The sequence below is a fragment of the Ornithodoros turicata genome, chromosome 6 (assembly GCF_037126465.1).
Source record: "Ornithodoros turicata isolate Travis chromosome 6, ASM3712646v1, whole genome shotgun sequence".
NCBI classification, from domain to species: domain Eukaryota; kingdom Metazoa; phylum Arthropoda; class Arachnida; order Ixodida; family Argasidae; genus Ornithodoros; species Ornithodoros turicata.
In genome coordinates, this window is record NC_088206.1 from 40,360,634 (window position 1) to 40,373,231 (window position 12,598).

At 45.3% G+C, this 12,598-nt stretch overlaps 1 pseudogene; it reads left to right on the forward strand.

Annotated features, from left to right (window-relative positions):
- The first annotated feature begins 361 nt into the window (after window positions 1–361).
- On the forward strand, window positions 362–3,207 carry LOC135398519 (uncharacterized; annotated as a pseudogene).
- The last annotated feature ends 9,391 nt before the right edge of the window (window positions 3,208–12,598 follow it).

The following is a 12,598-nucleotide window of genomic DNA, read 5'->3' on the forward strand; positions in this document are numbered from 1 at the left end:
TGACAACACTGCCAACGTCTCCTGGCTGTTGCCAAGAGTATGTTCATTGCTCCCTTTGCATTTTCCTTGGTCCTTTGGTTTTGTATAATAATGAATCTTTTGCTGATGTGAGCCTTGTTCTTGTTCTGTTGTGTGCACTTGAAAGTGTTGTCCTATATTCCTCACGTTCCTGCATCTCAGATGTTTGTGATCACCAACTAGTCTGCTTCCATGTCATTCTTTCCAATATAATAAGCATGCAGCCATTTCACTAGATCTCCACCTGAAATTGCAGATACACGGACAGACGTAGCTGCGAAAGCACTGCAGGAACGGGGTTGTCAGACAGAGCCATGGGAACTGCCAGTTGAAAGAAACGCCAATGGTCAACACGAGCTGCACAACAGCCCCAACTCCCGCAAACTCAAACACAGGAAGCCAGCCTGCTGAAATTGATGATGATGACGATGAAGATGATGACGACTACAGGCCGTTGCAGGAAGAGAGTAGTAGTGGGTGAGTTTTAGTCTATAAGCCGTAGACACTAGTACGGAGTACAAGTTGGAGTGCAAGTAAAAAAGTGTGACATTATGTATATTTTGTATCTTCATGTACTCCCTTGTTTATTCCTAGTGAGGAAGATGTTCCCCCGCCACTTACACTTCAGAATGAAAGAAAGTTTTTGGTGTTTGAGACGTGCCTCCTGGAGTTATTCCAAAACTGCCGGAAATGCTTATCCCGTTGCTCTGCCCAGGTAACAGCTACAGGCACAATGATAAGTGTGAAAACCCGGTGCCACGATGGACATGAGCTGGCATGGGAGAGTCAACCTGTGGTCAATGGAAGGCCAGCCGGAAACCTTCTGCTGTCAGGTTCCATATTCTTCTCTGGAGCAAATGCAGCACCAACTCTGCGAATGCTGAAGCACATAAACGTGCAAACGTTCAGCCTCACAACATTTTACAGATACCAAAGCTGCTTTCTTGTTCCAGCCGTAGAGAAGGTTAGTAAGAAATCTTTATCACTTTTACGCCCATATGCACTGTAAATATGCTTTTTTACAGGTCTGGTCATTGGAGCAGAGGCAACTTTTAGACCAGCTGGATGACCAGGCAGTAGATGTATCAGCAGATGGGAGGTGTGACTCTCCTGGGTTCTGTGCAAAATACATGACATATAGTATCCACGTGGATCAACTGAACAAAATAATTCATTCCGTCCAAGTTCAACTGGCAGAAGTACGTGTATAAATTGTCTTTCCAACTTATTAGACTCCAGCAGGTTGGAAGTATAGATATAACCATCGAGATCTTTGTTTGGAATGTATGCTTTGGTGAAGCATGAACATAGGCATCATTCGTTTTCTTTTTCACCACTCTCACATGCAGAACGAGCAAGTGTCAACATGGAAAAAGAGGCGCTCATCAGGAGTATTCAGTTTCTAAAGGAGCGAGGTGAATGCATTGAATGTTCGTTTGCATACATTGCGTGCAGTTTACGTTTTCCTTATGCGTAGATGTCGTATGAATGCAATAGTGTACAGGTCTCGTGGAAGCATGTGTGACGGTATCAACTCTGCCGGTCAATGAGCAGGTTAATTCTCAGGAGCTTACGAGCTCTCGCTCTATCTATATTTCCATTCTGTATGGCTTTGTTGTAGCACGCAATGAGATCAGAGCATCACAGCTGAGAGGCAGCAAACGAAAAGAAACCAATGTAATGCTTGCGAGTAAAACCCCCCGGTACCAGTGTTCCAAGGAGCTCATTCTGTCGCAAATACTGTGTCCGGTTGTCATTCACTGTGCACATAATCTGCAATTGCTCTCACATTTCACGTACGCCAGAATGTTGAATTATGCTAAACTTTATTTTCCATTCCCAAGCCATTTCTTACTGGCTTTTACCTGTCGACGCCTGCTAAAATGAATGCTTTTCGATATAGATGCTGCATATTTCCCTGCATGTTTCTGAGTTTTTGTTGCATAAATGCCTACATGTGTCATCAATTTTTAGTGCATTTAAATCTGTGGTGTAGTGATTACCTACAGTGTGAATTTTCTTGCTTATGCTTTGTTTGTTCGAGCAGGCATAAAGCTGAACTCTATAACAACAGACCGTCACCCTGCCATAAGAAAGTACCTTGAGAAGGAAGAACCAGCGATAAGGCACTTTTTCGACATTTGGCATATCTCAAAGAGTTTGTTGAATCACGTTGTGCGGTATGATGTCCTTCACAGTGCATTGTTTCAGGTGTGAAAAAGAAGCTGACCGCGATCAGCAAAAGCGCCAACTGCCACAGCCTAGAGAGGTGGATCCAGGCAACGTTTAACCACCCGTACTGGTGTGCAAAAGCAAGTGGAGGAGATGCTCGGCTGACAACAGATGCATGGCTAAGCACCCAGAATCATGTTGTGGATATTCACAGTCACCCTAATGGATCCTACCCACGCTGCCTTCATGGTCCAATCACAGATAGACTGGCTTGACCCCGGTAAGAAAAAAAAATAGCAGTATTGCTTTTTATGTTTTGGTTTCTTGTTATACTGCAATGGTAGATGTTTAATCATAATACAATATGTAATAATTGCTGCAGATTCTTTGGCTTACAAAAAATTCAAAGAAGTGACTGGGAACCCACGGCTTCTCAAAGATGTTGCCCAGATGTCCGCCAACACTCAAACTTATGCTCTTGAAAGCTTCCACAGCCTCCTGATCAGGTTCGCGCCAAAATCTGTGGCGTTTTCTCCCGAGGGCATGCTTTGCAGGTGAGTCTGAGTCATTTAGCATCTATTATTTCAGAGGAGAAGAAAGTGACCAGCATGAAATTCTAACAGGACTAGACTGGCGGCTCTGCATTATAATGAAAATGCACAACGCTGCCAAGCGGAAACACTACGTGGGGACCTACGTTGGAAGATAAAGAACTCCAAAGCGAAGCAGGGACACCAAGTGGCTTGTCCTGTCAAGACTGCCCCTACATTTGGTACACACATTGTTTTACATTGACGTTCAGATTCTGTAATATGTCATTTGTCCTCTCCTTTTCCTTCAGCCTACATTGCAAAGCTGCTTGCTGAAGCAGAAGTGCAGTGCAGGTCGCATGCGTCATTTCAGGAGGCAAACAAGCAAAAGCAGACACGGAGCTTCCCAGCGCCGATGAGTCACTCGAGGCAACAACTGCCTAAAGAAGTCATCGTGGCTGCCAGGGTGTCAAGTCTAGGCACCTGATAGAGGCACCTGGTCATGATCACATTGCATATCTGCTGCTTTCAAGCTTGTTGTCTGTTTGAGGCTCAGATTTGTAGGTGAGTTATGCTTATGTAAAGTAATTGTGGTAAACACTTTTCTGTAATTAGAGCTATCTTGCTTTCTGTTGCAGCTGTAGTGCAGAGGATATGTCATTGTTGTCATATTTTTGTTTTTGTTTCAGTGTTGTTACAACAACGAAGAACAGCTGAGGGTGTCTATAAAAGCAGACACAACCAATACACAGGCCTCAGAGACAGACTTGGGGGAGGGGGGCTTGCTTGGAGATGACGGCGCGTTGCACAATGGTAAAATAGAGGAAGTCGTGGAACAGGAGATGGAGGGAGATGCAGTTCCCTTTGCTCTCTGGTACAGACTGGCGACCGCAGAAAACACATGATCATTCCTCAGCTAGCCTTCATTGGGGAGCTTACTGTACTGGGTTACCATCAGGGTACATGGTATGTCAGAAGAACCCCAAGTGGTCAAAATTATCCAGAGTCCTACCCTGCGGCATGTGCAGCATGTCGCCACACTAGTTGGACAAACATTATGTGTAACATCATGGCACCATTATTATGATTACACGGCGAAGGCACCCCATCAACCTCCAATCCACAAGTGCCTCAGCGTGCCACAGTATGACAAATTTGAAGCTTCAGATACTGCACAAAATAGACCTCTACCCGAGAAACGTCATGACGTAGGTAGACAGATTGAAACCGAAACAAATTCGAGGAGGAGGGCTGGGTTCTACGAATGGGCACTTGCTACTGAAAGAAAGTAGGACTGAAGCTTGCGTCCCTTTCTGGGACCATCATAACACCCTCAAGACCATGGCTTTCAGGTGCATCCATGTTCGTCCCTAGCTCTGAGCATAGCTGTAGCGCTGTCAAACTCTAGGATGTCATTTGTTTACAAGCAGGGAGAGGTCTGTTGTTTTCTGTATGTTTTATGGTTATACAAATACCATAGTTCAGCATTCGAAATGCACGAAAATGCGTATCAGGTGCTTTAGTACATGTATTGATAAACAGTGCATGGTTTCGCATAAGTCTGCCATTCTATGATATTTGTTGGGAGCTACCATATACATCATCCTCAGAAGTGCCCTGAGACCATTGATCACGTACTACGGAATAAGCTGCAAACTCTTACGCAGAGGGTGCTTGCACAGTCATTGTCAACACGCTCCCATTACATGAGACCGCTTCCTCTTCTGCTGCATATTTGAACGCATATGCTACTAGATGTTCATTAAACAAAAGGCATGTCACACATATCACTTGGGGTTTGCTCTCGGCAACAGCAATGGTGGTGCACATCTCATACTGGCATCCAGAATTGTGTTTCAAACACTGACTAGACTTGTGTGACAATTTGTTTTATTCATGTAATTTCCAAGACTATTGGCAGTAGAATAAAAAATATAAGGATGAGATATGCCATTTGCAGATTCATCCGTTGTATTTTCCTAATCATGCACGCAACTTACACATTTCTGTCAGTTGTACAAGTAGTATTTGTTAGTTGCTGCAATCCATTTCTGCAAACACCCTGTTTCAGACATAAAAAAAATTGCTGTAAATAAAGCATTAGCAAGTTCTTGCCAGGTACACTTAGTGTGCGCAATGTTGAAATGCTCTGCTCAATCTGCAGACCCTACACTGTACACGGAAACTAGGTTTTTCAATCCTGGAAATAAAGAAATGAACACTGTGATATGCAAGACTCTTTACTCAGCTATATTTTCCTCCTCTAGGAAAGCGAAAACCTCTATAAGCTCTCGAAGGAAACTGTTTCCTTATTTTATTTACCACACATGATGGCACGGGTTTTCTATTGAATTTTCCCAAGTACTCCCACACCCACAGAATAAACTGTCGGTAGGATGTGTATCGGTACTGCCTGAAAAAAAAAATGTTGTGGATGACATGATAATAGATAAAGTAGAATCCTGCAATGGGTGCTAACTACTTTGATATATCTTTTATCTACAACTTTTATCTACAACTACCAATTACTTCTGCAGAGTATAATTATAGCTCCAGAGTAACTACGTTTCACATTAGACTCACAACTACTGCAAGAACTTTGAACGAGATTTGCAATTCCACTCTAATTATTTTGATGCACAAGTTTTATCTGACAGCATGACAAACAAACCTCAGCTTCACATGCAGTTGAACTACCAAAAAATAAGGTAGCTACACACTTCTAATTACTCCTTGTAAGGTAAATGCAGTAGCTGCACAATTATTCGTAATGTACTGTAATTAGTAGTTTAGCTATAAACGTGGTTGACCTACTGTTCATCACTGGAGGAACCCTATGTAAGGCTGCATTATTATCTCCGAATGTCAAAAGCAACTGATGAACGTACCACATGAGTGCAGGGTGTACAATGCAGTTTTATATGAGTATACTTGTCTTCGTGCTGTATAACGTCATAGTAAGAGGTCCTGCGCTTTGTACTATGTATACTTACTCGTTTCTGGCTTTCCCCGTCTTTACTCCGCGTTGCCGAAGATCTCGGTTCGCCAGACGGAGCACAACCTCATTTAGACACGCGGTAGCGAATTCCTCGTGTTCCGTTATGCATTTGAGTTCGTGTTCCTCGATCATTTCGCAGGTTGTCGGGTAATCGAAGCAGCACACGGATTCCGTGGACGTTGGCATGTTGATGCAAAGTCCGCATCGGCACCTATAAAATTAGGTTTCAAGTTACCATACGTGTGCGGTGCGGTCTCACATATAGTAGCCAAGTAGAGATAAGAAATGTGGTGTCATAAGATTGGGAGAAGATGCGCCAGTATGCACGCTGGAGGTGCCGGGAATATTGAAGCCGGCGCAGAGCCTAAACTCCCTTTTGTTCATGTTACTACCGACCAGTTGCAACACAAGGCAAGCTTTGTCTTTGCACGTAATACAACGAGCTGTATTAGCTATATGCACTCACCAGTTTGTGTTTCCGATCCGTGCAGCGTGGTCTTGCACGTCATCTTCGAATGGTTCCGACGACTGGGTTGCCGACGTACTTTGGTGCGAACCACGGGGCGTCGCGTCATATGATAACAGCCCAATTGTTGACGTTCGCATCAGCATTAGGCGCTCAGTATTGCTCAGTTCACTCGGAAATGCTATGGCGCTGGATCTCGGAACCACGGAGCGCAAAATGTAGCTCCACACAAACACACGGAGCACTCCGCCGCACAGCTGATATTGAAGCCTGTTTATTGGTTGGTAAATCGGAACGTCATATTCGGAGCTCGGCCCACCGATTGGACGGTAAAAAGCGACGTAGCCCTTATGACGTATGCGTAGTGGAGAAAGGCGCGCTGGTTACTCGTCTTTGAAAGCATTTATATGGTCACTGATCTGGCACGAGCCGAACGAAATGTATATTTGGATATTATGACCTGCGTTCTTTCATGGGGTATCATTTTTTTTAAATGTTAGTCGGCCTGTTTACGGCCCCTTTAAAGACGACGACGTTGGCAACGAGGCTTCGCAGGGTGCAAACGAAATGCGATGAGCCGACACAGGTTCTGGCATCGGGACGATGCCACGTCTACGGAGGGGCAATGCCACGAATCATCTTCGAGAAACTTCCAGGGCAGGCACGAAACGGTACATCTCTATCCCGGCGCATGCTGAAGAAGAAGAAAGAAGCTTCCAGACACATCGCCTGCTCTCTGGCAAACGCACGTGCTGTTTCTAGACTTTTCGGCGCGACGCTTAAATGCTTATGCGCTCCAGGCTGGAGCATTCATTCCTTTGGACTCAGTTGTGTTCAGAGAGCTATCACTCTTGTGCTTTTGCTAGCAAGTAGTTTAATAAACCGTTTGCTGTTTATTCGACGACTCGCCGGCCCATTTCGCTTCGTGACAGTATTTAGCTCTGCAACAAAATCTCCGGTCCAGCGAAGTCGCGTTTGACCAAATCATTGCCACTCGCGTAATTACGTAGTCTGTATATCCATGTTGAATAGCTATGAGTCCGTGGCCCATACCTGTTTCCCTTGTTACAGCCTGCGAATTACCGATTGGTCAAATCGTTAATTTTCAAACGACCAAAGAACAAACAGGGGACAAGATCACACACAAGTCGTTCTGTTGTTGTTTCGTGTTTGTTCTTTGGTCGCTTGTGGATTTACACCAACGAGCCCAATCTATATACTTCAGACATTCGCCAAATCCTCGCCCAAGTGGCACTCACTGGCGCAAAATTGTCGGTTTCTTCTATTTTACTGACGATATCATCATAACATTACGTAGTCAATGTATCGCCTGCGGACCGTAACTGTTGTCCTTGCTGCACCCTTAGAACTCGCATTTAGTCAATTTGTCGTCCAGAAGGCTATCACAGGCGCCAACCTGCCAATTTCATCCGGCAATCTCCCAATATCTGGAAAGCCTCATGCTCGTTCCCACAGTTGTACATCACGTCTTATTCTTCTTACGCGAAAGCTCCCGGGCGTGTTATCGGTGTTGTTATCAGGTCGGGGCGCGAAAAGGGAATTGTTCGCCTCAGATATATCCTCCTCTCCCTTCAAAAATCTGTTCCTCCTCACGTACTCACGCACAACCCTTTAAACTTAGCTGCTATCAGATCGAGCCGGGTTTCAGAGGGGGGTGTCCCGGAATGCTGCTCTTAACAGGAAAACATGAATACACAATTTTTCAAGCTGTATCATTTCACATACGCGTGACTACGTAGATACAAAAAAAGCCCATAGTAAGGCGAAAAAGGCGATTGAATACACTTGTGGTTTGCTTCGATGGGGGAAAGCCCGTAACTATAGAAAAACACGGCAGTCCCGTCGTAGTTTTTCAGGTAGAGCACCCAGTGCTGCCCGCGCTCTCTTCTCTCCTACGTATTGATGATTAAATAGCCGGGCTTACGTAAACCGAAGACTTCGTTGGAAGCGCAATTGCCCCTCAGCATGGAGGAAGCGACGGGGTTCAGGGACACGAGTTCCAAGATGTCGCTCTCGTACATTTTTTTTTCTATGGGAAGGTGACCGTACATTCTAAAAAATGGAAGTCAGGGTGACTCCCCTTGGGGGAGTCAAACCCTGCCACATATATAACCCCTCCCCCCTCCTGGAGTCACCATGACTCCATCAAGGCAGAGGGGTCAGTTGATGCCATCAAGAGGAGTCATTTGACTCCCACTGGCATGGATCTGTTTTGACGCCTACCGGCATCAAGTGACCCCATGGGGGAGTCACTTGATGCCCCAGGAAGTGGGGGGGGGGGACCTTCCACCCTCACACAAAAAAATGCACCAAAGCGAAGCACCACTGCAATAAATTCCGTTTCCCTGCAGTACTCGCTAACTGCACCAGTTCTTGACCTGAACATACAAATATAAATTCTGTTTGATCACGGTGTACTGGCAGTTAGAACATACAGCAGAAAGACATAATTTATTCCAAACGGTATTTTGCATTTTTGACATGTCCAAATGGTTCCAGACTATTCGCGATTCCAGCGAAGCCGTAGCCACCTGACGGTGATTTCGAAAAGCTGCGAGTGGAGGTCCGAGCGGGCGTCCGGACAGGGAAGCGGTACACGTTTCTCTTGCTTATGTACAGAAAGCCGGAAAGAAAGAAGGTATCGAAATCGAAAAGATGAATGTTGCATTACTAGTTTGTTCTCAGACTGTTGGAAATACCGCACGAAGAAGAACGGAACGGAAGTCCCATGTGTCGACCCATCGCACGAGTTTCCTGATTATCTCTGTGACCACAAATTTATCTTAATATTAATCTTAGTAATACAGAACGAGCAACACAGAATTTCTCAGCGTACTAATGCGGTATAGCCGAGCATCCACTATGGAGGGTCTCTGGGAGAGAGAGCTTCTGTCTGGTGTCCCACACGCATCAACGAATGACTCGCAAAGATAAAACTACCACACCAAGTTGTGTGTGAATACCAAGAGCAGTGCAGAAAACGAATACTTCAATTTGCCAAAGCATCTCTTGCAGCACTCAGATGTTCGCCGCAGAGCATATGACATATATGTTAAATAGTTACACATGTATGGTGTTAAGGCAGGGGGGTCAGATATACGCATGAGTGCCAAGGGTTTTCAAAATGTGTTATTCACCTATAACGTTGACATACAGTCACACAGTTCTGCGAACATCGGAGTTAAAGCTAACATCACATGAGCACGTTTTGTCACCACCACACCAAACAAAGAAGTGTTCTCTTGAGCTCTTGCAAATGCCCATGTAAACGTTAACTTGTGCATTACAATTTTTTTATGATTACGTGTGTCTTAAAGGTCCAATCGAATTCCTAGAAACACTACACTTCCAACGGACCCGTTGCTGCCTTGCAACGCTCACATCTAAATACTACGGGACTATCGAAGGAGAAATTCAAACATGTATTGCCTTGCAGAATACTAATCCACATTCCAAAACACGTGCTATATCACTCTTCTCAGCAACTAATCCCTGCTTTGCCTTCTTAGGTTCTAAAATGTCTCCTTGTTCGCTCGACTCCCAACGTGTAAACAAACTCAGACGACGGAAACTGTTTGCCTATATTTCTTAGTTGATCTGCACAGTATGAGATGACCAGCAGACAAAATTGATTCCGCCTTCATGAAACATGTCAATTTGTGGGTATTAAACCTGAAACAGATGAAAATAATTCGGCCGACACCGCATTCCCAATGCTGGCTTTTCTCAGAGACCTCCTTCCGTCCGCAACCTTGGAAGTTTGGGGCGCCACCTGTAGTTCATTGGAATCGCGAATAGGCTTAAGATAAGAGACTTTTATTGCTTTAACAATTAGCACTCCTTTGAGACAAGATAGCAGCGCATTCTAACGAACGCTACAACCCTTACATTGATGGAGGCATCCAACACACAGGCACCGTACAATTTGAGACGATCTCGGTTTTTCTTCAAAGCCCGGAGACATGATCTCTCTATCTATACGACCAAAGCGAAGCAACTGCGCATGCTTTATCACTCAAAGGGTTGAGGCTATATTCCCTTTCCTTCTTCCAGCAAACAGGACGCTCTCAAGGTCAGATAAGATAGTACAAAGGCGATATATTTTATTGTGCATCGCAAATAGATGTCCGTATTATTCGCGGGGATCACTATCTTTTCACATTCTTTCCTTGAAACGGAAGTCAGTGGCGTACAAGTAGGCTAAGTTTGTACAGAGACTATATTTTTTATTCAACATGTAGAGAAAGCCGATATTATTCAATGACAGAAACAATATTATATCAAAGACGAGAAACGAATTTAATTTCATCAATTTTTTTTTTAATATTTTGCAACAGAAAGTTCTATATAGATGAACCACATAGAAACACCATATGTGAAACGCAACTCAGAAATATGAGGCATTCCCAACTCAGAGATTATTTTTACTTGTGGTGACGCGACTACCAAGATGAAGATGCGCGAGAGCCCCATATTCTACTCTGGCGTGTGCCAGTTATTCTTTGAGTTCTTTTGCTGTTGAAGCCTTGTCTGTTTCCTGTTCAGCCTTCTATTAAAGAGGTTTGTTGAACCCACCCTACGGTTATCTCAACTGGCGACGAGGATGGGATTTCACGGAAGATGATGGGGGATGAGTCTCGAGTTATTTCAACCGGAGCAGGTTCGGATGATGGTGTTCGGCGGTTTCGCAGCCCTGGAACGTTTGATCCTGACAAGGAAGATTGGAACCTCTGTGAGATCAGGTTTCTAGCGGCTATACGTGTGGCAAGAGTCACGGACGATGCGGACAAGAGTGGACTTCTAATTTCGTCGCTGAGTCCGGCAGTCTTCAAGCTGCTCTATAACCTGCTGCAACCGAGGAACATCATGGAGGTACCTTTCAAGGATCTTACTGCAACGTTATCTGACCATTTCGCTCCGAAACGGTTCAAGGAGTTTGAGAGATACAAGCTTTTCTCAAATTGTCAAGAGGACGGTGAGTCAGTGAAGGATTTCGTTGAGCGGTTGTCGGCAATAATTTCCCGCTGTGAATATGAAGGAGAGTCTGACGTCCGAGCATGTTCCCTGATGACAGCGTTCATCGTAGGCCTCCGAGGTCAGCGAATCCGCGCGCGACTTGTTCTGGAAAAGACCTTGACAGATCCGACTCGCTGAAAGTTTTCCGGCCGCGGAGGCAGAGTCGAAGCAATTGCATGCAGAACTCTCTGTGCACAAGGTGACAGTCAAGCCGGAGAGCAAGGAACGATGTTTCCGGTGTGGAAATTCAAACCACTCGCAAGAAACGTGCAGATTCCGCAAAGACGACTGTCATGCCTGTGGCAAAACCCGACACATCTCGAAAATGTGTCGTTCATCCGCTTCACAGGGAACGCGGAAGAAAGGTAAACATTTTCGGAAGGTGAAGCTTGTGACCGACGTGTTTCTTGCGGACGACCAAGACGGGAAGTTAATTGCTTCAGCCCTTCGGCATCGCATCTGCCCCAGCCGTTTTCCAGCGTACCATGGAACAGGTGATCGCAGGGATTCCTTCTGTAGCCTGTTATCTCGATGACATCATCGTGACTGGCCGAAACGACCAAGAGCATCTGGAAAACTTGTTGAAAACTCTGGAGAACAAGTTTTGTCACGTCTCCGCGAGTTCCGCTTCACTCTCAAGAGGGAGAAATGTGCCTTCCTGCAGCGGCAGGTTGAGTATTTGGGACACGTGGTTACTGCGGAAGGTTTCCGACCACCACCCAAAAAAGTATCAGCGATTTTGAACATGCCACCGCCAACACAAGTTTCAGAACTGCGGTCATTTTTGGGGCTGGTACAGCACTACGGAAAGTATCTGCCGTCTTTGTCCGATATTTGTGCTCCACTCAACAGCCTACTCAAAAAATCGACATCTTGGCAATGGTCTGCGTCCTGCGTAGATGCGTTTGAAACAATCAAGAGGAAGCTCGCCTCCGCTCAGGTACTCACCCATTATGATCCACGGAAGGACATATTTCTGGCGGTGGATGCTTCTTCGAAAGGTATTGGGGCCGTCATCTATCATCGCATCAACGGCGAAGACCGACCGATTGCGCACGCTTCGAAGACACTGACATCAGCCCAGACAAAATATGCTCAAATAGAACGGGAAGCCCTTGCTATTATTTTCGGCGTCCGAAAATTTCATCAGTATTTGTGGGGACGGAAGTTTACACTCTTCACCGACCACAAGCCGTTAACTGTAATTTTTGGGCCCTCAAAGGGCATTCCCGCGACAACGGCGAGTCGTCTGCAACGGTGGGCCATCATTCTAATGAGCTACGCGTTCGACATACAGTTTAAATCGACGACGAACATCGCAAATGCAGATGGCCTGTCTAGGTTGCCCGAAGGTCCCGATCTGGAGTCTATCAGCAA